This window comes from Emydura macquarii, unplaced genomic scaffold, assembly GCF_026122565.2.
Source record: "Emydura macquarii macquarii isolate MOO-44397 ecotype Brisbane River unplaced genomic scaffold, CSIRO-AGI_Emac_v2 contig_1253, whole genome shotgun sequence".
NCBI lineage: Eukaryota > Metazoa > Chordata > Testudines > Chelidae > Emydura > Emydura macquarii.
Genome location: NW_027131390.1, coordinates 54,132,430 through 54,158,978, shown reverse-complemented (window position 1 = coordinate 54,158,978; position 26,549 = coordinate 54,132,430).

Genomic DNA, 26,549 nt, shown 5'->3' with positions numbered 1-26,549 from the left:
CCTCCATTGCTTCTGATTGTTTGATACACCCACCTGTCGTCTCTGGGCTTCAACTAGATCACAAGTTCTTCAGGACAGGGACTGTCTTTTGTAAAACACCCCGCACAATGGGTCTCCAATCCCACTAGGGCATCCAAGCACTCCTGAAATACATATAATAAATCATAACCACCTAGGTACCCTTAGACACATACTGCAACAAGGTTATTTTGCTGCAGAGAAACAGCTACTGTTCATCATTCATGCTGACACTGAATTTCCATGCCTGCAATGTCCAAGGAGTTTAACGCGTTGTCTCACAAGCATTTTCTCTGCACTGAATTACAGGCCTTAGCAATAGTGTGAAAGTTCTCTCCTGCAAGATGCTCAAGTACAGATCGCTTTGCCTGGTAATCCCATCCACATTCCTGTCTATTTTATGATGTGTTAGCAATCAATTGGGCAACTGAGTTGTTAATTATGTTTATGAGGATTTTCCCTGGTAGCTAAAGCTATAGTTAAGGCTTTTTTGGGACTTCCATTACTTTCTCTTTTCACATGGTCATAACTTGCTGAAAAATTTCTTCTGGCAGAAATATTCCATGCTTGGCTTCAAGTCCAAACATGTTGGGTTTTTTTGTTTTTTGTTTTTTTAACATTTGAGCAAAATCCATTTCCAAGTTGTGGGGAAGTGAATAAAATGGGCTCTTTGGGGCTGTGAAGGGGTTAAGATTTGTTGTTGTTCATGCATAACTCAAAACCAGCTGAAGTGACCCTAATGGGCTCAGAGCCTTACTGAGGAGTAGTCTGCCGGCCAATGTAAGAAATCAAAATGTTCAAACTAGACTGTGAACGTCTATGAACGTGCTGATCTGGATCCCAAGCTGCAGCCAAAGAATCCACAGGGCACCTCAGGAGGAAGACTGTTGTAAGCTCTTTGAGGCAGGGTCTATCTTTTTGTTCTGTGTTTGTACAGTACCTGGCACAATGGGATCCTGGTCCATGACTGGGGTTCCTAGATGCTGCCACAATGCAAATAGTAAGTGAATAAACAAACAAACAAACTCAAAATAACAACAAGCACAATGATGCAGAAGTTCAAAAATGCAGGAGGAGGAGGGAGGGCAATACTCTCCTGAGACCATGGGTCTTCTGTGCATCAAACCAGTTCCTCAGTGTCATTTAGAACAGGCTGAAGGCTGCCCTGTCAAGGGACAGTCACAACAGCCAGTACAAGGCAGACCTGGTCACACACCCTATGGTAGCAGCAGGAGGCAGGATAGCATAGGAGCCATTACACCAGCTCTACGCCACCAGAGGGTGCCCCTTCTCTGGGGTAGGTCTCCCATGGTCAGCTATGCCAGCTCTAGGGACCCTTTATCTCTGAATCCTGGTGGAAAGGAGCCCTAGCCCAGGGGAGAATTCGGGCCATATTATGCATAATAATATCAGTAATAATGTTAATCGTTATAGAGGTTGATTTTCTGCTTCTGTTTCATTATCGAGTCCTGGATTGGCAATTGCATTTGATTATAACGGAGTCTGTGCAGTAACGCTAATTGCAGTTTGATTATAGAGGATGTGGGCATATAACATTAGGTGTTATACAGCTCCTCCAGGCCCTAATTCAGCAAAGCACTTAAGTGCGGTATTGGGGACTGAGCCTTTAAAGGCTAAGCTTCCCAGACTGAGACTTTGGGCAGGGCACTGTGAAACTCTTCTTGCTCTGCACAGATAGCTGGAACTGGACAGAGAATAAAGGAGGTCACTTGCAAACCCCTCAAGCACTGCAGGAACACTCAACACCACATTAAGCACCCACTTACATCCCACTGACAGCGATGGAATTTAAGCACATGCTTAAACTGTGCTGAACTGGGGCCATAAAGCATTTGGGTTTGGGAGAGAAGATGGATCACTGGTCAGTTCCACTATGGCAAGCCCTCAGTCTGTGCTTAATTTGTGCCAGGGTTTGCCAGGGCTGAGTCCCAGCACCTCTAAGCTTGGCAGTTCATAGGCCTGGCACCTCTGGGCTTGCTGCATCAGTTATGAATGTAAAAAAAATTGCTTGAGGCCCAGCACCTCTATCAAATTAAGCACTGCCCTGAGTTCTTATTTAACAGAGATGTTTCTGTCATACATTGGCTTAATGCGTATGGTCATGTGGCTCGCTAATAGCTTGCTCAAGCCATTGTAACAGCTTACTACATCTTCATAGCTAAATGAGTTTATGTTTAGCTCAAATGGTAGAGACCTAGGACAAAATTCTGGCATCCTTAAAGTCGATGGGGATTTTGCCATTGACTTCAATGGGGCTAGGATTTCTCCTCTCAGGTTTCAGTGTCTGCCCATTTATTGTTCTATTTAATTAATATTTTGTTACATTTTCAGAGTAAGTGGCTTGTAATTTCTGAGCTTTACAATTTTCCTATTTCTAGATATACAGACAGTTATAAGTATCTGTTCATAAAACAATATTGTTCAAAGCAAACAAAGCAGAAACCTGGTTTTGCTAATTTAAGTGATTTTCCTATTGACTAAGGAATTAACTAGGAAAAACTCCCTGCTTTTCAAAAAAGCATCCCTTTAAACAAACAGGTATATTAAAAGCTTTTCCACTGTTTCTCATCAGTAATTCTTACACTTCAGCAGCAATTTAATTTAAAGGTGACTGTGATCTGAAGTTGAAGTTTCAGTCTATTTGGAGGATAATCTACTTTTAGTTCAAAAAACATCAATCTTACAAATCACCCCTGGTTGATAAAGCAAAGCATTGGCTCTCCATCTGAAAACGTTTGCTCATGATAGTAAATATTTTGTATCATGCTGATCTAATTTGCATGTCATGGTGAGGCACAGTCTGCGCGCAAGCAGTTTAGTGAATCAGTGTGCCCATAACATCAAATTAAGCCACATATGCTGAAAGAATTCTACCCTCTTCCTGAGTCAGCACTTTCCTGGTCATTTACATTCTTCCATTTTGGGCTTTGTCCATCACCTCACCATTACCACTTCCGTATGGTGGAGTGAATTCTCAGCTGGGAATCTGGCCCTTTGTGTAGTCTTTTACCACTTAGGAACATTTTCTAAGCAGCTGGGACTATCACCCTCCAGTATTCATTCTCAGCCCCTTGGCATCGTCTTCTTCCCAGCATGCTCTGTTAATACATACAGCAAATAGCATTTCTACATCAATCACTGGGGACCAAACTCAAGATCCCAACAAAATCCAGGGAAGTTTGGGTCACTCACTTCGACAGAAGAAGGAAATGGTCTATTGTTCTTGGGGCCAGAGTTTTGGCTGGTTTAAAGGAGCCACTCCAATTCACACCAGCTGAGGATCTGGCCCTTCAGATTTAGGCTTTCCTTAATTAGCTCTTTTGCCTAGACATGGGATCATAAAAGATGTGTTTCAAGATCTCCTGCAGCATATGGACAAATGGAGTAAGTGGAAGACCTAGTGGCATTCTTACCCATTACTTGGGTTCATTTGACCTTTAATTGCTTCTTTGTTTCCACCAGGGGTCCTCTGAATCCCTCATCATCCCACTTTCCCCACTTTTAAAAAGTCTCTCTACCAAGGCCCAGCCAGCACTGTGGCCTCCTTTCCTCTAACAGAGGACAAGTGGACAAAGGTCCCATTGGAGCCCAACAATGCATTGCTGGGTCATTTGAAAATGTTGATTTTCATTTGCCTGACAGCCCAGAAAGTACATATGCCCATAGAACAGAGAGCTCATAAAACCAGGAGAACTATACAGCCGCTGCCTGCTGAAACCCTCCTCTTCCAGTCCTGGCTTTGTAAATTGGGTGAGTGCAGTGGGAAGGAGTGGGCGTTGATTTTCTGCCAGTGGCTTGTAGAGTCTTCAGTTTTATGGACTTTGGCTGAACCGACATGTCTACTTTCGACTGGGTGAAAGCTGATGTTTGCATGGTTGATCAGTACAGTGTCTTCTAAATATCCTTGGCATCGCTCCTGTTTCTTAATCAGCTGTGGGAGTGGCTGGCTTGCTAACAGCTGACAATGTTGCAGTCACAGCACTCCCATCCTTTTTCTGGGGAGTAAGATGCTGGTGCTAGAGATCAAGAAGCCAGATGCTGTCCCGCATTATGCCAGTTCTATGCTGATGTTATTCTATTTAAATCAATGGAGTTTTCACCAGTTTAGGACTGGAGTAATGAGTAGCAGAGAACCCAGTGCTTCTGTATGGCAATACTGAATGCGATGACTAAGCCAGTGACCAACTTAACTTGATTGTAATGGCAGGCAGGTGTATTCAGTGTGAAATAAGGCTGATTACGGTATTTCAGCAAGGTTTGTAATCAAAAGCAAAGTAGGTAGATATCAGAACAAGGCATAGACCTCTTTGAGTGTAAGGAAAAATTCAAAATTGGGCGCAGATACAGGGTCTGATTTAGAAAGAAAACTATTCCAAGGTAAAGACACAAAGAACTATAGCTACATTCCATGGTCATTGTTAGACAAGTAGAGATCTTATTCATTTGACAATACACTTGATGAGCATGCACTTACCTTCATGGGAAGTGGTTGAAACATCTTGTTTCTATTCATTAGGTCAAAATAATTCTCTTAGTGCAACAGAAGATGCTATGGACAAACTTCAGCACATAATGTCACTGGCAATGTGACTAAATGAAATCCTATCTCAAGCAGTAACCAGGCAGGTGTCATTATTTCATGTAATTTCTCCCTCCACATTTTCCTGCCAGACCACTTTATTTATAAGCAACTTCATTCTCAGCTAGTTGTCACCAGCTCATCTGTACTATACAATAATGGTTCAAGTTTCTATTACCATTTAAGTAGGTGCCTCAGTCAGTACCAATGGTCTGTTAGAATCCCATATCCTCACCAATTATGGATCCAGATCCAAACCACCTTTTGCAAAATCAAAAAGCCACCAAGAAAGTCTTGCTACGCCGGAACAGTCAGCTAGCTCTGCCTATCTCTACTCATCAGCTGAGGGTGCATCACAAACTAATGTGCCGAACTTTCCTTTACAGATGATTTGGGGTTAACAGGCTTTTTCATAGCACTGGAAATTCCTACAGCCTGTTCCAGACTTTGCCACACTGATTAAGCACTAGGGCTGATGAGGCATTCAATAAAATCAGCCCCTTGAACTTTCACAGATTTGAAAGAACTGCCACACCACTGAAGAATCTTGTTCTCTTCAGTAATTGGAAATACGGTGAACCCTTCCTTAAAAAATTAGTTACAAATTTGGCTTCCCTTAGGTAAGACTGCCACACCATGGCAAACCCGCCAGCCCATCCCTACTGGACTGATAAAGACTGCATCAATCCCTTGCACATTAGCCCTAGAAAATCTTTATTGCTTCCTTTGGTCTTTGCTTTGGACCACATTAACCAACAATATTGCAGCACTCAGCTTATCTCATAATGCAGCAAATCATTAGTTTAAAGGATTAATCAGTATAAATGACAATTTAGCAATTTCTAGGATCAGACCATTAGTATTATTTTGTTCATTACAATAACATGCACCAAGATCAGGCCCCATTCTGCTAGGTGCTATGCAAAGACTGAAAGATAATACCTATTCCAAAGAGTCTAATAGACAAGACAGTGATTTGCCCCAGCTCTACAGCAGAAATGAGACTAGAATCAACAACCATCTGAGAGCTAGTCCTGTGCACTAGCCCTGGACCACACTGCCTCCCAATAAAAAATGCAAAATATACAGCTGTATTGAGGTAAGGGTTTTTGTCAGTCTACTGTAGCCTGATCTCTGGGTGTCAAAGAGTATCATTTATCACACGATAAAAAACAAGTTGTTTAGTCAGTTTGTAGCCATCCAAATTCCAGCAGGCTCAGAAACTTGATTGTGCCTTAAGATTTGCACAAGTTCAGTTATTTTTATTTTTAGTGTTCTGACCTGTCATAAAAAAAATTACTGAGTTCAAATCCTTGTATTTCTTTTCTGCCGGCATAATAACTTTCAAATGTATTATTGCTGAGAGACTTCACTCTCTCTGCCAACAAGTCCCTGGAGAGATATGCTAGCAGAAGGAAAGAACTTTGTACAGCTTTTTCATAAGAAAAAGTCAGCAATCCACTGGAACTAATCAAGTTTTCCTAGATATGGGGGGGTGCAATCCTCAGCTAGTGTAAATTGGTGTAACCTCATTGAAGTCAACGGAGTTCTGTCCATTTACAGCTGAGGATTTAGCCCTTGATCTCATAAGAGAAGCACAAAAGAAGGTTCCAGCTGTGCTCTTCACCTTTGTTTTCTTTCTACTTGGTAGAAATTTGTTACTTCTTCCACTGCAAACTGTGATGGGCAATAGTGATGAATTGATATTGCAGCCTAGGAAGCACTAATAGAAAAAGAGTAGCGTGTAAGTAAAAACACTTACCAGCACTATAGATCTACTTAACAGGTCAGCCCGATAATGTATCAACACAGCTGGATGTATAAAAGAACCCACGGTTGATTTAGGATAACGGGCTGGTGGCTTTTAGACTGCTCTTCTTGCTCAATAGCAGTGCACTAGTGCTAGAAATTTCAGCTCTAGCCCCATTAGTGACTGGTCTCTGCCTTTAGGAGCTGTATGATGTACAGGGGCAGAATTCCATTTAGAAAAGTGCATCATAGTCTCTAGGGTCATTTCACTTACTTTTAGAGCTAAGGCATCTGTGGCCATGGTTACAACTTAGAATTTCAAAAAGCATTTGAGAAGGTTTCTCATCAGAGAGGAACTTTTGGAAATCGTTGTCCTATGTATATTCAAATTAGCTGGTATGCTAAAAAAGGCCAGCACACTAAGAGTTAATAATGGAAGCGCTAGAGTCATGGAATATGGTTTAAAGCCAAGCTATTAGATAGAAAACCAATGTCACCCTTGTAAAACAAACTGAGTTGTGTTCTGCAGGAATCACCAAAACACTGTAGAAGCTCTATTGTAAAATGGTCACTTCGATTCACCCCAGGGCTGCAAGGGCTACAATTTGCACTCCCTACTCCTGCCAGGGACAATGAACCAAAGCAAGGGTTCACCTCTAGAAGGGGATCAGCAGTGGTACAGCGCCACTCTCCACCAGGGTGAGATAATTTTAAATTCACTTTGGTTCCCACTCTGCCACTGCCCTGCTTGGCAACCTTGGGCAAGTCACTTCACCTCTGTGCCCATTTCAACATCTATAAAACAGGGACACTGATACTTATCTTCCTTTGTCAAGCACATTGAGATCTATGACTAAGGAGTGCTACATGGGCCTGATCCAACATTCAGTGATGTCACTGAAAGCTGGAGCATGTCTTCAGGAACTGAGTATTATCCTCAAACTGAAGCCAGGATCCTGGACACTGGGCAGGAAACAGACTGAATCAATATGCCTTGCCAGCCACTTGAGGGGTGCTGCTGGCCAGTTGCAGTTCAGTAGGGCTTGGGCAGCTTGCACCATTTTGCACCTCCTGCAGCTGGATATTCCCTTGCCAGGCCCGGGTATGGATCTGACATGTGGTGTGATAGGTTATGCAGCTCTCTCTCCTTTCCTGTGTGATGTCTCCCACACCTTGATCACTACTGATGGACAGGTTGAAGGGCAGGCGGGTAAAACTGATGTGTATTTGTTTAGTATGAAAGCACCCAAAACGACCACAAAAATGGATCACTTCCCTCATCCTATTTACACTGACAATTTGTGTGCCAGTCATGTATTTTGCTTGTCTTCTTAGGGACACATTGTGATACACTTACTAACACCAAATGGCACAGTTCACCATGCACAGCCCCACTGATGTCAGTTGGCTCACCTAGGTAGGAGGAAGGTGTTATTCAGGGTGAATAAGGGTATCATCCTCTGGCCTGTGTGCTGTAAACTCTTTAGGGGCAGGGCATTTGTCTTCCTGGTGTAGCTCATCATAATGTGTACTGGAATACAACTAATAAAAGTGACTGCTAAGGTTGTAGAGCTCGGGGGGGGGGGGGGGAGGGGGGGGGGGTAAAATGGAACACTATTCAGAAAAGGAGTAGATACAAAGCAGGAACTAGGAATCCAGAGTGTAACAAATGGAGTGCAGGAGAGCTACGGAATGCAAAGGCTAAATATACAGGGCAAGATCTCAGTGGGAGTAAATGTTGATGTCCATCTCCAAATTTCACGTGCCCAAACAGATACCTTTGGTGGTAGAAATTGTCCATGCTTAGTGTCTGTCCAAAGGTGACTTTTGCATGTGTTTGGAAAGGGAACTTGCCGAAATAGCGAAGTCAATGGAGCTACACCCATTTACAGTTGCTGAGGAGTTAGCCCATAGTATAAATAACTGAGCAGAGTTATTCAAGGAAGAAATCTCATATGAAAAAATGAGTGTTAATACAAAATTAAGGCTGAGAAATCAAGGACTCATTGAGCTGAGGGTTTCCAGTGTAACTAAAGGAAATCGAAAAATCGGTGGATTTTTCCACATAAACTTTGAGGTTTTGTCTGAGAAAGAAAAGCCAAATTCACGTTTCAGCAACCAATTCCCCACTAAACACACACCACCAAAAAAAAAATATCAGTGGAAAACTGCATCTTTTTATCTTTCAGACAAAAAGGATTGAACATTTTCTAGGAATGCAGACACTTGCCATGAATATTTTCATTTAATCTAAAACCCAATTTTCTAGCAAAAAAAAGTTTCAAAAGAAAACTTTTGACGAGCCCTAAATGTAACATTAGCTCAAGCCATACTGTATGACCTATTTAACTTATGGCATACATTTAATTAAGAGTCCTGACCCATGACAGCTGCATCCCTCATGACCTCTGTGATCTCTTCAAGCTCCCTGACTCAAACTTTTCACATACAAAAAATGTCTCTCTGGGTAAAAACCAAACAGAGAAAAATTCTGCTAAACAGAAATCTGTTCATGAAAGTATGAGCCCTGAAAAATGAGGGTTAGACTGGAAACCACCCGTGTACAATGTAACAAATGAAATGACATACAGGATTTGTTTCTAGAGAAAGAAAGAGTTGTGGAATGTGGTGAAAAAACAAAATCTGGAATTATGATCATCCAGAAACCAGGAGCCACGATGAGCAGTTCTGCAGCAACAGTTCAATACCAAGAATAAATCAAGACAAACATCTGTCAGGGATGATCTAGATAATATTTAGTCCTTCCACAGTGCAGGGGACTGGACTAGAAGACCTCTCGAGGTCCCTTCCAGTTTTACAATTCTGTGATTCTATGAAGAGTAGATGCACAGATTTCAAGTCCAGAAGGGACTATTACAATCATCTAGTCTAACATCCTGTATAACAGGCCACAGCATCTCAAATCCAGAGCATATCATTTAGGAAGACATCCACTCTTGATTTCAAGTCTTCAGATGAAGAATTCACTAGGTTCCTTAAATAAATAGTTCCATGTTCACTGTTAAAAATTTGTGCCTTAGTTCTAGTCTCAATTTGTCTTCCAGCTGTTGGAGCTAATTATGCCTTTGTCTGCTAGATTAAAGAGCCCTCTGCTATCAGAAATATCCTCCCAGGTTGGGACTTTTAGGGTATGGCTACACTGCAACAAAAGACCGGGGACAGCTTATTTGTGTTCGCAGGGCTCAGGCTGTGGGGCTATAAAATTGCAGTGTAGATGTTCAGGCTCAAGCGGGAATCTGGGCTACAAGACCCTGTGAGGGGTGTGGGCCTCAGAGCCTGGGCTCCAGTCTGAGCACAAACATCTACAACGCAATTTTTAGCCCCACAGCCTGAGCCCAAGTCAGCTGACCAAGGGTCTCAGACTCCATGCTGGGTTGTTTTTTTTTTTGGCCGTGTGGATGTACCCTGAGACAGTGATCAAGCCACTTTTTCAGCTTCCCCTTCTTATGCTAAATTAATTTTAGCTTCCTTACTGTCTCACTGTAGGGCAGGTTTTCAAAACATGCACATAGCTCTTTTCTGAGCCCTTTCCAATTTGTCAATATTCTTTTAACAGTGTGGACATCAGAACTGGACACAGCATTCCAGTAATGTTCTAACTAATGCCATAAAGTGGTAATAATGGTATAAAAGATGTTGTGATTAAACAGGAAGTTAAAACTATAATTATCCAAACAATTGTAGTCAAGTAAGGACATGTTCTTATCCTGTTCCCAAAGCTTTTCCCAAAGCTATTTACAAGAATATATTGGCTTCCAACCTGGACATACCAAACGATCTATCTGAGAGGGGCAATAGAAATGAAATGTCATTCATTCTCTGCTTAACAAACATTGCATTTCTAATGCTGGAGGCATCAGCATGACAGCTGATCTTCATCTGATTCTCTGTAAGAGCACCATCAACACCCTTAAGCATGCCTGAAAGCAAGGTCACAGCTCAAATAATAATATGTTAGTTAACAGCAGGACTGTTAACTGGACTGTTTTTAACATGTAGTTCACAAAAATTCTGAATGTTGGTTTCATTTGTTCACTGCTTTCTTGGCAACTGCCTGATAGATTTCAATAAATATCTCCTGTTGCTGATTAGATGATAATTTTGGGGCCTAATAAAGTAGATAAGAGTCCCTTTATCCCCCCTTTGAAGAAAAGGTTCCAGCAAAAATCTTTGTGCTTTCTCCTAGGACTCCACTTATGCATGGAAGGAACTCCTGTAAATAACCACAAAGCCACCTCATTGTCCTCCTTCAAATTCTCCTCTGTGAGGACTACAAAGCACTTGGCATTGGTCAGGCAGCTGGTGCACTGTTTTTCATACTGACTAATATCATCTCATCATTTCCTTGTGCTGCTTTCTCTCCGTTTCTCACAACCACCTGTTCTCTCCAGTCTTACACTTAGATTGTAACCTCTTCAGGGTTTGTACAATGCCTAGCACAATAGGGTGTTGCCTCTTGGAACTACTGTAATACATATATTAAATAATACTTTAAACAGAGCAGAATAAGGAAGGCAGAAGTAGATAGAAAATATCATTTACAATAAAGTTTCTCCCATCTAGCCAGAGGCTCCTATATTTTTATATCTTTTCCTTCTCCTGGGAAAAAATGTCATCATGACAATAGTTTGCACCAGATAATGCATTTTTTATCAGCATTGCCAAACCCTGCTCCATGGCTGCCAACACAAGCTGGTCAACATGCCCCATGTGAAAGTTAGTCTGCAGACAGTAGGGTAGGTGGCAAGGAAGACAATCAGAGCCTTTAAACTCATTTGTGGACCCAGGATATTAGAGAGACCAGGTGGGTGAGGTAATATCTTTTATTGGGCCAACTTCTGTTGGCGAGAGAGACAAGCTCTCGAGCTAAACAGAGCTCTTTTTCAGGTTTTGGGAACAGAATGTCACAGAGAAATATTAGGTGGAACAGATTTTAACACTTAGTTTAAGGGACCATTCAAGGTGAAGTTGCCCATTAGCACATCTGCAGTCATACGATCAAAAAACAAACCCATGATGACTATGCCAATGAGTCCAGCTGACAACTCTCCTACACCACCTGCTATAAAGAATTCAAAGAACACCTCAGGCCACAATTCACCCAGGGATTTAAGGATATCAAATCCTTCCCCAAACAACTCTACAACCCACCCCAGGGACCTTCCTCTACATGCTTCCCAAATTACATAAACAAGGGAACCCAGACAGACCCATCAGGCCTGGCCATGGCACTCTTACTGAAGGAATTTCAGGAATCATAAAAACCATCCTCAAACCACCTGCCACTTGCTCCTCTCCCCCTCTCTCTCCCCGCCTGCTGCTCGCTCCTCCCCACCCCTGCCTCTGACACCCCTCGCCCACTCCTCTCTGCCCTCTCCTTTGAGACTCCCGCCCCTGCTGCTCGCTCCTCCCCGCCCCTTCCCCTGAGACCCCCCGCCCGCTGCTCGCTCCCCTCCCCCTCTCCGCCCCTTCCCTGAGACTCCCTGACCACCTGCCACTTGCTTCTCTCTGCCCCTCCTACAAGGCCCTCCCACCCATCTCTCACTCCTCTCCACCCCTTTCCCAGACCCGGGGGACCATGGCCCCATCACTTTTTCCTGCCTTAGGTGAGCAACAGAGGGGGAGCGGGCAGAGAGGAGCGCGTGTGGGTGGAGGGGAGGTCTCGGGGAAGGGAGCGGAGCAGGGGCAGGGTCTCAGGGAAAGCAAGGGCGGAGTGGGGCCACAGTCTGGGTGCTGGTGGTCTCCCCCCCACACTTCAGGAGCTCCAAAGGCGGTGGCGGGCCAGCTTGCCTCCAGAGGGGTGATCCACACTGCATCCCCGGCATTTCCCCCCTGCATGGCCAGCTTTTTTGGGGAGGCTTAGACCTCCATTAGCCTCTTATACATGATGCCCATGCTACACAGCAATTAAACCCTTGTGGCTGGCCCGTGTCAGCCAGCTCGGGGCTGGGAAATTGAAGTGTAGCCATTCAGGCTCTGGGATGCCATGTGGGTCTCTCTCCCCAACAGAATTTGATTCAATAAAAGATATAACCTCACCACCTTGTCTCCTTAAACTCTGGACATTTCTCCAGAAGGTGACTGAGAGCAGGGTGCATGAAAGCCTGTCTGCTGCAGCGCCAGGGCAACCAGGGCACAGCAGGGTGGGGGCGGGGTGTGGGGGTGGACAGGATCCCCTGCATCTCTCCCCCAGAGCAGTGGCTCTGGTACCTACCTCTTGTCTCGGAGCTGGACCCAGACACCAGACACCGCTCTCCATCCAGCGCCAGCGCTGCAGCTGAGCAGAGAGCTGCTGCTCTTCCCACCACACCCCAATGGCGGAGGCCAGTTACTGCGGGTTACCTGACTTTTAGCAGCTGTGCTCACCAGACGTTGTCAGGTTCCCTTTTTGACCCAGACTTTCTGGTTGAAAACTGGCATCCCTAGATGGATGTGGAGCCCAGGGAGGCATCAGAGGCATCATTGGGAAGCTGGGGAAGGCAGTGGGGCCGGGGCAATGGAGAGGTGGGCGGGGACCCCAGGGAGGCAGTGGGGAATGGGGGGTGGCTGGGGAAGGCAGTGGGGGTAGAGGGGTTGGGGGAGGCAGCAAGGCCAGGGGAGGCAGCAGGGGTCGGGGTGTCAGGGAGCTGGAGAGTGGGGACCCTGGGGAGGCAACAGGGGCTGGGAAGACAGGGAGGCAAGTGAGGAAACGGGGGAGACAGCAGGGGTCAGGGGGAATGGGGAAGTGGGAGGAATATAAGTGCAGTTCCCCTGAAACTGTGACAATGATATTTTATTTAATTTTTTCTAAAGGCCCTAATCCAGTAGAGTACTTAAACATGCTTAAATCCAAGCATGTGAGCAGTTCCACTGATTTCAATGGGATTACTCACATGCTTATGATTGAGCATATGCTCAAGTGTTTGCTGGATTGGGGCCTTAACATGGCACCATATAATAATAAATAATAATTAAGAACTGGAAAGTCACACAATTGAACTTTGTAATGTTAATAGCAAAAGTGGGTCAGTTATGAAGCTTCGATCAAAATTCAAGTTCCTAAACTTCTGATCCAACCCCAAGCCACTTCAGAAGACTGTTGGGATTTGGAGTTCTGAACTGGCCCATCAGAAAAATAAACCTGAGCTGTGAAGCTGAACTCTGGACTTCCCCTTTTTCTGGGTGGTTTGGATTCTGCGTCCTAGTTTTGGGTCCATCTTTAGTTAAAAGTGAACTGTAAAGAGAAAACGGAATTGTAGGCACCTCAGAAACGTGACTTGAACGTCTCTGCTAACTGGGCACAGAAGATTGAGCACAGAAATGTGTTTTAATTCACTTTCCAAAAATTCTTTCAAATCACTGTCCTCCTGCCATGATATCTGTTTTTACAGATTTGCTAATGATTCCCCATATTCATCATTCTGTGATACTATAGATACTAGAAGAGTCAAATGCCAGGAGAGACATCCTAGCCCCCAGCAGGATTAGCATGAGACTTCTGGTACTTGTGATGCCCAAAAGAGCCAATGTTTCCTTGTAAATCCAGAAGAGAGCACAGATTCAAATGAAGAGGGAAAATAATGTTCTAAAGTTAAATTAGAACTGATTCCTGACATAATTATTGGGTGCTGATGTTATCACTAGAGCTCTAAAAGATCATATCAAAGGATTGGTTTGCAAATATCTGTGTTCTTCAGATTGATATAATACATCAGTGTAATGCAGAAATGCTTCATGTGTAAGCTCTCTTTTAGAAGGCTCCATTTGCTATTACACAGTACCATAAAACTTGACATTAAAAGTAGCTCTAGAAATCAAAACTCCTTTGTTTCTTGAGTACCTGCCCTGAACCCCACTGCACACCATCAGAACCTTTAAATTGTGCTCCCCACCCCCCATCAGCAGTTACCAGTCACCTCAGCTGTGAGACCACACTCTGCACAGTGTGACTGGATTAGCAGGTGCATGAGTTGTTGTAACTCAACCTGCTGCAGCCCCACTCCATTGGTAGCTCAAACAGCAGCAACAGTTGAGTTACAACCTCCACACCCCTCCATTCTTGGTGCGTAATCATCTCTGTATACTTCCCAACATTTTAAGTGGCTAAAGTGAAAAACAGTGGAGACCAGGGCCCCCTCACTTTGCATGTATCAAAAGGCATGAGCATGATGGGGGGAGTAGACCTTGTCAAGGCTGTCACCTGCTCTTTGGAGGCTGTGCTTCTTATGAATTCAATGGCAGAGGAAGCTGGCTACTCAACTGAGCCTTCACCAGTTTGTGAACTCAGAGCTCCATCTAGTGGACTATATAGAGAAAAACAAAAATAGTAATTTTTTTATTATTAAGTTTTAGGTGTCAGTTGTTGCTGAATTAAAGTTTGCTGCATCCAGACTTGTGCCCTTCTGCCAGACGCTTCTGAATCCTGGAAAAACTTCCTAAAATGTGCAGTCAAACTTGGAGACTTTCCAAGGCCTGGCTCCTACCCTGTTCAATGAAGCTGATGCATTTTGTAGATTTCTAGCAAGAAAATGAATGTAACCAAGAATGTGTTGCAGATTACAAATGCCAACCCTTAAACATTTCTGCTCAAAGCTGGAGATGCCATGACAAATGGCTCCTGCTGTACCATATATCAGCACTCTTCAGAGAACACAATCAAAGCTCGAAAGGAGTTCAGCTCCATAATTCCCATCTGCTCCAGGCATGTGTATGAGCATCTCTTGTCATGATGCCAGAAGGTTCTGGCAATAGAAGCTATAGGACCTGATCCAGATCTTCCTGACACAGGTGTAAATCATAGCAATGGCATAGAGTCAATGAAGTTAGAGTGGTGTGAAGCTAATCAGAATGAGATCAGAATCAGGCCAAGAATTTGTGTTTTCTTCTCTAAAAATACACCATAAAAATAGATCTCACAGTATGGACTAGCACAATGTGAAATGGAAAAAGCTTGATTGGGGAGATTTGCTTGAGTTGGCAATGATGGAATTCTCCTACACGTCAAAATTAAGATTAAATCATTCCTGAAATGTACCAGAGTTGACAACAAACAAAACAGTATCTTCCATGGCGTCTTTCATGCCAAGTGTCCCAAAAAAGCCTTGCAGAACAAAACTGAAGTGAATGCTAAAATGAGTATGCATGCAGGCTGGAAAAGAGCATTCTGCAGAGAAGCAGTCAAAGCCAAGATCATTCATGCAATCAGTGGTGTGTAAATCCCCCTAGGTGCATGACTGGGGCTGGGGGCAGCTACTGAGAGGTGATGAATGAATGGATTTTCCCTCCTTCCTAAACCCCAGCGCTTTTAGCAGTTGGCATCGTTGCTGGCAACTTGTACATTGCACCTTGCCTCTTCCCTTCCACCCCATGTCACCTCTCTCAAAGGTTTCTCTCAATAAAACAGGGATGGAACTATTCAAAGGTTGCTTTTCATGTATTTATAGGTTACTTATGATCTACTGCTTATGCAAGTACAGTTCCTTGAATATCTTCAGATTTTCTCTATTTGTTAGGGAAATGGAAACACCTGGATTACTGTTCTAGTCCCAGGGGAACTTGTTGAACAGTACTTGTCCCTGGAAAATGCAGTCTTGTTCTGCAGTTGAATCCCTCCGTGTGTGGAATTATAAGGGCACGTCCCTACCACCAGAATTGACTGGCTAGCTTGGGTAAATAATTACCTCAGGGAAAGTTCACTGCCAGATGAACACAGTGTTGTGGCTTTGCCAGCAGGATTGGAGAATTTTTTTTTTAAAGAGATAAGCCCAAATCAGGAATAGGGCCTGGAGTCTAAATATTGCTAGGATAGGTTGTAGATCTTTAATGATCCATCTCTCGCTCAGGCAGTGGGAGGCAGACCTATCCTTGCTTACAGACAGCCCCCCAACCTGAAGCAAATACTCACCAGCAACCATACACCCTACAAAAAGTCCAACCCAGGAACCTATCTCTTCAACAAACCCCACTGCCAGCTCTGCCCACATATTGTCTCTAATGACATCATCACTGGTCCTAACCACATCAGTCACACCATAAGGGGCTCATTCACCTGTCATCCACTAATGTTATATATGCCATCATGTGCCAGCAATGCCCCTCTGCCATGTACATTGGCCAAACTGGAATATCACTACGCACAAGGATAAATGGACACAAATCAGACATAAAAAATAATAACATCCATAAACCAGTGGGAGAACACTTTAATTCCCCAGGGCATTCTGTCTCTGACCTGAAAGTTGCTGTACTTCAAAAAAACTCCAAAAACGGACTCCAAAGAGAAACTACTGAGTTAGAAATGATCTGCAAACTTGACACATTCAAACTGGGTTTAAACAGAGACTTGGAGTGGCTGTCTCACTACCGAAGGTAAATTACTTTGCTCACCCATTCTCACCTCCTACTCAATGGTCGTCATTAGGTCTTAAGTACTGGACTCCACTTCCCCCATTGTTCTCAATGCACCTGGATATCTATAAGATGCCTCTGTGTTACCTATTTTCTGTATTACTGCATCTGAAGAAGAGAGCTGAAGTCTCTCGAAAGCTTATGCCTGCAACTATTAAAATTTGTTAGTCTTTAAAGTGTCACAGAACTCTCGTTATTTTTGCTGTATACAGACTAACACGGCTACCCCTCTGGAACTATTTCATATAGAATTACACCTGCCATCCCCTTTGTTATCCAACCTAGTGCTACCACACCCAAAACTCTGCATGAATGACAGGCATGGAAAGCATACCTATTCTGCCTAGGTCCCAGAAGCGCTCTCAAATGTTTTTCTTGATTAGACATTCTCTGCTGCCTGTTAGCTTGATACAGATTGTCACTGCATGGAATCTTCACTTCAATTTCTTCTGCTTCACACTTTAAAGCATCTACATTCCAAATGCCTTGGATCTAGAGGCTGAAAGTAAATGCACTTATTTACTGATTTGGTCACTACGTGAAATTCAGCTGAACTCTCCAGAGAGACCAGAACCATAATCCCTGCCTAGTTTGAAGTAGCTCTTTCCTATCAAATAAAAACTGTATGCAGCTAAATCATCTAAAATGTACCTGCAAAATATCCTTCTCAATAGATCCCCTGTTCTAGGGGCAGAGGCGGCATGATATCAGAGTTGCTTATCTGAGGTAAGCTGATGAACTCGGACTGGTTCCCTTGTCCTCCCCCCACAACAAAATCTTCCTCCAACAGTGAACAAATCATTCATTTCATAGACAGTCACAAAAAATCAAAAGCTCAAGCAAGTTATTAATATCCTAGTGCTTCTTCCCTGGAGAAGGCTAATGTTGAGCTCTTTATCTCTTCTGCATTCCCACCTTCCCTGATACTCTTTGATTTTTCTCAGTTACCAGCTATTCTGCTCTATTTGATCAGGGCTCACTCAGATGACTAATGATTTCAAATGATCTATTTATTTAGCTATCCCACCAGACTCTACGGCACCTCACCTTGCCAGTCCCACCTAAGGGCTCTCAGATGCCTGAGCTAGTCTCTTTTCAGCAATTTAGCCAGAGATACTTTCTGCCACTATGGAGAATGGAAAAAAGAAGGAATTTGAAAGCTGAGAAACGCTTAATTAATTGTGCAGCCCAAGTATCAGCCTCTGTCCTAGTCATTTCTAAGGATGTTTCCATATCTGCTACTTTTGCCAACCCTGATCTTCAGCTGTACCAACCTCCTGAAAGGTGCTGTGAGACAGATTCCTAACACAGACACACCAATCTCAGTCCCACATCATACCATTGAACCAAGTCCTTTGAAGTTACAATGGGCTAAAACCAATGCAAGCAGATCAGAATCCAGTCCTTAGGGCCTGCTCCAATCCCCAGTGAAACCCATTAAACCTTTGATTTCTAGGGGAGCTGGTGTGGATGCTTTGTGTTTCTGAGGATCTGAGTAATAGCACTGGCAGGAGCATACAGACAACATGCAAGTTTCTTTGCACAGCTTTGCAAACACAAATATTCCAGCTGTTCCCACCTTGAGCTTTCAAAAACAATGGTTACCAAGTGTGCCAGCCCATGCAATAATTTGGTGATGTGCACATAAATTAATAATAATGCCTAACTCTTACATAGTATTTTCATCAGTAGCTTTCAAAGCACTTTACAAAAGGAGATCAGTATCAACACCATTGAACAGATGGGAAAACTGAGACCCAGACGGGGAAGTTACTTGCACATGGTCACCCAGCAAAGCAGTGCAAACCCTGGAATAAAAGCCAGGTCACCTGAGTCCTGGTCCATGAACCACTAGGCCATGTTGCCTCTTTAAAGGGACTAGGATAAGACCATTAACGTGTTCCACTAGAAACCACAGGCATGATTTCAGTTCAAATCTCCAGGGGTGAAAGGCTAGTGGCGCTACCTCCTGCACCATCATATACCTATTAAGAAAGTAATTATTACTATTGTTAGTGATATTTAGCACATGGGTGCATAATGCTATACAGGTTCACAATGCTGAGCAAACATCAGTGACTCACAGTCCCCGCTGCACCCATGTCCAGGGCTCCCACTGAAGTCAATTGGAGTGGTAGATATTGAGCACTGCAAAAATCAGAACCAGTGTCTCCATTTTTCATATGTGGAAATTGAGGCCGGCTAGCAGGGAAGACTGGACACAATACAGATCTATCTTAAGCATTTCTAAGGTACTGGCCACCATGGATCTCTAAGGACTCTAGTCAGTTCTGGACAGATCACCTGTAGTTGTGTCTTCATGCCCATTCAGTCTTGTTGGCTGCGGCTCCCAAGTGGGCTGCCAGCTATTGGTGCTTGTGACACCTGTTCACTAGGAACTGAACTAAGGTCACCAACATTATTTCACTGAGACCATGAAGAAGTCATCATGTGACCCAAGTGAGATTTGAACTAGTGACATAGGTGCAATGCTCCATATCCTAGTACCAATCCCCAGAGTAACCATGCTACCTCTTGGGCATTCCCAGTCTGGATGGTCAGCTAACAACTTCATGCTGCTCCACCATTGTAAAATTTGCTAAAATCATGTGGAACTGAAGAGGAGGAGCAATATTTGATTCATTTTCACACTAATTGGCTGGATTAGCCAATGAATACTGCTGCCCAGCAGCCCAGGTAACTAGGAATCATTTCCAAAGTGGATTTCTGCAACTTTGCAAAGAATGTTCAAAACAAAACCACATCCACTACATTGGATAGTCGATGGATCACAGCTTTCTTTTGAAAACCGTTTGTGACAAAGGACCTGAATGAGCAGGAGACTTAAGCATATGCCTGACATTATTCAATAACTTCAATGGAAGTACTCACGTGCTTAAAGCAAGGTATGTGCTTATGTACTTTGCGGAATCAGGTCCATCATGATAATAATGAAGTGGGGAAACATTAATTTCACTGGTTCTGCCACTCTCTAAACAGCAGCTAGAAATGACTGATGCTTCCATTTTTTTTAAATTGGTTTGGTTCAAAAGATTCAGCTTTCAATGCTCTTCAAGGAGGTATGCTATATAGCTCTTGCATTTCTAAATAATGTGGGGAGTTGGAGAAGTGGCACTCTTTATTTATGGAGTTCCTTGTTTTTTCTCTCATGTGATTTCTTATTGGACAGTCTTGAAAGCTTTCCTACAGTAAAGAGCAGCACAAAAGATCGGTAGCATCAAATGCATTCTTTCTATTATATACTACTTTGAGTCCAAGACTGGAGAACATCACAAAAGACGTGCACTTTGACCGTAAAAGAAAATGGGCTTTCCAGCTTCCCACATGCTTCCAGGACAATGATTTAAGATGTTATGTTTTCCATATGCAAAGAGCAAAACATGTATGTTTTAGATGACTTTAGGCTAGATTAAGGAAAAACAAAGCATGAGCAAATAGAGAATCCCTGGTGTTAGTTGTTGGTACCACAGTATAACCCGACTGATGTCAGGGCCCCACTGTGCTAAGCATTGGACACATAAGAGAAGACATTCCCTGCCCAGAAGAGTTTACAATCTAACATAGGTAAGCCAGACAAAGTCGGTAGAAAGGAAATGTTATTACCCCCATTGTTTGGATGGGCAACTGAGAACCAGAAGGATTGAGCGACTTGCCCAAAGTCACACAAGTCTATGGCATTGCTGTGAATAGGACGCAGAACTCTTAAGTCCCATGCTAGGTTCTTAACCACCAGGCCTTTCTTTCTCTCCAAAGAAAGAACAAACATAAAATCTTCACATCAGAGAGAAAGCAGCCTCTCTCTCTAGATCAGTAGTCCCCAAACTGTGGAAGGTGCCCCCATAGGGGTTGTGGAGGGGAGCGCAGTGGGGTCAGGCCAGCACCCACAAGGGTCAGGGAGGGAGAGCCCCCAGCTCTGCTCTGGCCCTGAATCCCAGCCGTGGCCCCAGCTCCCGGCTGTGGCTCCATTGCTGGCCCCGCCCCCGGCCTCGGGCCCCAACCACAGCCTCAGTCTGATCCATCCGCAGCTGCGGCCCCAGCCTCGGCCCCTGGCTCCGCTCCCAGCACCAGTTCCCCACCATAGCTGAAGGGTGGAGTGCAGACAAGCTTAAAAGCACAAGGTAAAAAAAAAGTTTGAGGACCACTGCTCTAGATCCTCCATTTGAACTAACCAAAAGGGGATAGAGTCTCCCGGAGTCAGTCTAGGGGACCCAAAACATTCTTAGAGGTGCAGTACAGAGAAAGACCAGCTTTGCAATTAAATTGCTACAATACCCTATGTTTCTAAACGGTTATTCTGAGACTCCGTAATGTCCTACTTTAAATCAGAAATAGTGGACATTCCTTCCACACAGACTAGCCAACTCCAAGAGCTCAATTTTGCATTCCTTGAGTCAGTAGGGTTTTTCAGCTGTGAAATGACCCCTTCCTCCCAACAGCTGTTTATACACACTTTCACTATGCCTTAGGTTGACAATTTTCTGATGATTGTGCAAATTGATTTATTTTCTAGTCAATAAAATATTTTGGAAAAATGTTGAGTGGTGACTAAGATGGAGTGTAAATAGTCTCTGCCAAAAGCCCTCAACAGATTCTCTGGATGGGGTTCTCTAGATGGGGCGTCCAGCTAGATAAAGACTGTAAGATTGGGCCATTAACAAGTTTTTCTTGTCTGGGCCTGTTTTTGTTTGGTTTGTTTTTTGTTTTTATTTTAACTAAGCAGATTTAAGATTGAACAAAGGAAATGCTTTTTCACAACAAAGGACAATGAGCCTATGCAACTCATTGCCATATGAGATTGCAGCCAAGAGTTGAGCAGAATTCCAGAAAGAATCACACATGTATACAGTGAACCAGAATATTCAGAGTTACAGTAGTAAGGATTTTTTTCCCCAAAGAAGGGATATAAACCCTCATTCTTCAAGGCTTACATCAGTCACTAACTGATGGGGTTAAGAAAAAACTTCCCCATGGGCAAATTATCCCATATCTGCCTACTTCAGTTTTCTTGCATTTTCCTCTAAAGCAGCTGGTGCTAGTCTCTTTTGAGACTAGATATAAGACGGTTACTTACCTTGTAACTGCCGTTCTTCAAGATGTGTGGCTCATATCCATTCCATTATAGGTATGTGCACGCCTCCGTGCACAGTTACTGGAACTATTTTCCCCTTAGCAGACCCTGTAGGGCCAGCCTTGGCGCCCCCTGGAGCCCCGCGCACATGCCACAGTATATGAGGCACTGCCATCACTACGCCCCCTCAGTCCCTTCTTTCCGCCAGCTCCTGCAGTGGGGATGGCGGGTGCGTCATGGAATGGACATGAGCAACACATATCGAAGAACAGCAGTTACAAGATAAGTAACTGTCTTTTCTTCTTCGAGTACTTGCTTATGTCCATTCCATTATAGGTGACCCACAAGCAATACCTTGGAGGTGGGCCGGAGTTACAGATAAGCTTCCTGCAACACCACTCTGCTGAAGCCTGCATTGTCCCGTGCCTTCTGGACAATGGCAAAGTGGGATGTGAAGGTGTGTACCGACGACCAGGTGGCAGCTCTGCAGGTGTCTTATACCGGCACACTTGCTAGGAAGGCTGTAGACAAAGCTTGAGCTCTGGTTGAGTGTGCTGTGGTGGTCCCTGTAAGTGGCACCTTCGCTTGCTCATAGCAGAACTTGAAGCAGGAAGCTATCCACGATGAGATGCACTGGACGAAAACAGGTAAGCCTTTCATCTGATCAGCCACCGTGATGAAGAGCTGCATCGACCTCCAGAACAGTCTCGTGCGCTCAATGTAGAATTCTAGCACCCTTGTTACGTCTAGCGAGTGCCACCTTTTCTCCTCCTCCAAACCGTGCAGTTTGGGAAAAAAACACAGGGAGAAAAATATCTTGGTTATAATGAAATTGGGAAACCACCTTGGGCAGGAAGGCCGGGTGCAGCTGCAACTGAACTTTATATCTTTATAGAATACAGTATAAGGAGGCTCTGAAGTCAGCGCCCTAATCTCGGAGACCCTCTTTGCTGAGGTAATGGCCACCAGGAATGCCACCTTCCAAGAAATCAGGAATAAAGGGCATGTAGCCATGGGTTCAAAGGGGGGCCCTGTGAGCCGTGAGAGGACCAGGTTGAGATCCCAGGGAGGCACCGGGTCACAGACTTGTGGATAGAGCCTCTTCACCCCTTTCAGGAACCTAATTGTCATAGGGTGGGAGAAAACTGATCTCCCTTCCAAAGGCTAGTTAAATGCCGATATAGCCACTAGGTGGACCTTAGGGAGGCCATGACTAGCCACTGGAGTTTTAGCTGTAGCAAATACTTCAGGATCTCCTGTATTGGCAAGAGACCAGAGGGAATCCCCTGGAACTCTGCCCAGAAGGTAAACCGCTTCCATTTAGCCCGATACACAACCTGCATGGAAGGCTTCCTACTACCCAGCAGGATTTGCTGGACTTGGGCTGAAGAGACTCAGCCACAAAGCCTCCATGCCATGAGGTGTAGGGAGTCCAGGTCCAGGTCCGGGTGCAGGTCCAGGTCCGGTTGCAGCAAGTGACTGTGATCCTGGGACAGGAGATCATACAATCTCGGAAGTTCCAGAGGAGGGGCGATCGAGAGGTCCAGCAGCATGCTGAACCAGTGCTGGTGCAGCCAGGATGGTGCGATCAAGATAACATCCACCTTGACCCTCTTGATTTTCAGCAGAACGCTGTGAAGGAGGGGAATGGGCAGGAATGCATACATGAAACTCCCTGACCACTGTAGAAGGAAGGCGTCAGAGACGACCCAGCCTCCTGACCATGAGGGAGCAGAACTGCAGGCATTTCTTGTTCCACGCTGATGCGAACAGGTCCACCTGGGGAGAACCCAACCTCCAGAAGATCATAGACACCACCTTCAGATGCAACAACCAATCGTGGTGGGGTAAGACCGACCTGCTGAGGCGGTCCGCCTTGTAGTTCCTCACCCCTGGGAGGTGAGAGGTTATCGTGAAAATCGTGCCTCACCGCAAAGTCCCACAGACAAATGGCTTCCCTGCAGAGGGCTGAAGAACAGGCTCCCCCTGCCTATTAATGTAGTACATGGCTGCTGTATTTTCCGTCAGCACCTGAACCACTTTGCCCACAATAGCCTGCAGTTCTTTCACATTGATGTGTAAGCGCCTCTCTTCCCTCGACCAGACCCCTTGTGTGCCGAGGTTGGCACTGATATGGGCACCCCACCCTCGGTCCAAGGTTTCCAATAGCAAGGTGACAGAGGGACTAGCTCTTCGAATGGCACACCCCTTAACACTGCCCGCAGGGTCCGCCACCAGTCTAGAAAGGCTAGGATCTGCAGGGGGGACTGTGACCATCTGATCCAGGGGATGCCTGCTCAGGGTATACACCAAGGCCAGCCATGACTGAAGCGGCCTGAGTTTTAGGCGAGCCAGATTCACCACATAAGTGCAGGCCGTCATGTGGCCTAACAGCTGCAGACAGTGTGTGGCTGTTGTCGTCAGGCAGAGGTGCAGGCGAGCGATGATGACGGATATCGCCTCGAAGCACGGTTGGGGTAGGAAGGCTCTGGCTTGGGAAGCGTCCAGGACCACGCCGATGAATTCTGTCTGCTGCACCGGAGTTAATGTGGACTTTTGCTTGTTTATCAGTAGGCCCAGCTGGCAGCAGGCGGCGCATGTCAGGTTTACACTGTCTTGGACCTGGACCTGCCTCTGATTAGCCAATCGTCCATGTAGGGGAAAATTTGGACCCCCTTGTGCCTCAAGTGCGCTGCCACCACCGCCATGCATTTCATAAACATCCTTGGGGCCGAAGACAAGCCAAAGGACAAAGCTGTAAACTGGTAGTGGGAGCTAGCCACTGTGAAATGAAGAAAGCATCTGTGGCCGGGGAAAATAGATATGTAGAGGCATGCATGCCTGAGGTTAAGGGCAGCATACCAGTCTCCTGGATACAGGGACAGGATTGTGGAAGCTAAGGAGACCATGCGAAACTTCAGTCTCTTGAAATATTTGCTGAGATGACACAGGTCTAGTATGGGCCTTAGATACCCTTTTGCTCTGGGAATGAGGAAATACCTCGAGTAAAATACTTTTCACATCATGTCCAGTGGAACCTTTTCCACTGCTCCCAGGCTGAGAAGGGTCTCTACTTCCTGCATGAGGAGTTGCTCGTGAGAGGCATCCCTGAAAAGGGATGGGGAGGCTGGGCGTTGTTGGGAGGAGTAGAAACAAACTGGAGGGCATAACTCGCCAAGACTATGCCAAGAACCCAGCGGTCTGAAGTAATTTTAGCCAATTCAGACCAGAAGGGAGCTAGGTGGTTTAGAAAGGGATGGGAGGGATCCAGGAAACAGGCTGGAACGTCGCCCTCTGGCACACCATCAAAATGGCCTCCTTTGGTTACCCGACTGCCTAGATGATCTTTGCTGTGGAGCTGAGGAGGAACTTGGGCCCCCTATTTCTGTCCCTCTGTCTGTAGGGCATGAACGGCCATGGCTGGTACCTCTGCTGTTGCTGGCCCTGAGGACAGAACTGACGCTTAGATGTCTGGGGCATGTAAAGACCCAGGGAGTGGAGTGTGGACCTCGAGTTCTTCAGACCATGCAATTTCACATCCGTCTGGTCTGAGAACAGGGCCAACCCGCCAAAGGATTGGTCCTGGATGGACGACTGGATCTCCTGGGACAGCCCCGAGGATTGAAGCCATGAGCAACTACGCATGCAGATGGTGGAGGCCATGGCTCTGCCTGCCAAATCTGCTGCGTCCGAGGATGCCTGCAGTGCTGCTCTAGCCACTGTGGTGTCCTCCTCCACAATGGTGTTAAAGTCCAGCGCCTGGTCCCAGGGCAGAGTGGCCACAAAGCATTTCAGTGAGTCCCAGAGGTTAAAGTTGTACCTGCTCAGGACAGCTTGTTGACTGGCAATTCTAAACTGCAGGCTTGCCATTGAATAAACCTTTCTCCCGAACAACTTTTTGTTGTCCTTATTTTTCGGCGTAGAACTGGGCTACCCCTGTCTATCTCTCTGGTTGGCTGCATCTACCACCAAGATCCTAGGAGAGGGGTGGGTAACCGGTACTCGAACCCATTGGCCAGGACATAATACTTTTTCTTGGCCCTCTTAGATGTCAGGGCCACTGATGAAGGGGTTTGCCACAGGGCCTTCACTATTTTCAAAACCCCTTCATGCACAGGAAGGGCTACCCAAGTCGGGGTGGACGCTGCCAGGACGTTGAACAGACTGACTGATGCCTCTGAGCTCCTCCACCTCCAATCCCAAGTTGGAGGCCAGCCTTTTGAGCAGCTCCTGGTGTGCCCTAAAATCATCCAGGGATGCATAGTCTCCCTAGGAGACTGCCTTATCTGGGGAAGAGAAGGAGGATTGGAGGGGCGTGGTGGAAGATGGCACCCCTTCACACGGACGAGATGTCCCCACAGCATTCTCTTACTGTGGGTCTGAATTGTCCTTGGAGGACAAATGACGGCCCTTCTCCAGAGCCGGTGGCATGGACTGCACACCCGAGGACTTAACGGACTGTGGTCCTGGCCCCACTAGAAATCCCTAGGGTTCCCAATACAGCCATTGGGATAGCCACTGTCCTTGAGGCCACCCAGGGGCTACTTGCACCAGGGGCTCCTGCACCTTCAGTTGATGCTGCCTTCCCTGGCGGCCATCCTCCCAGCAGAACACCGAGGCAGTATCTGACGACCATGGTAGGGCTGCCTCAGAGGCTTCCGCTGCACAGTACCAAGCTCAGGGGGA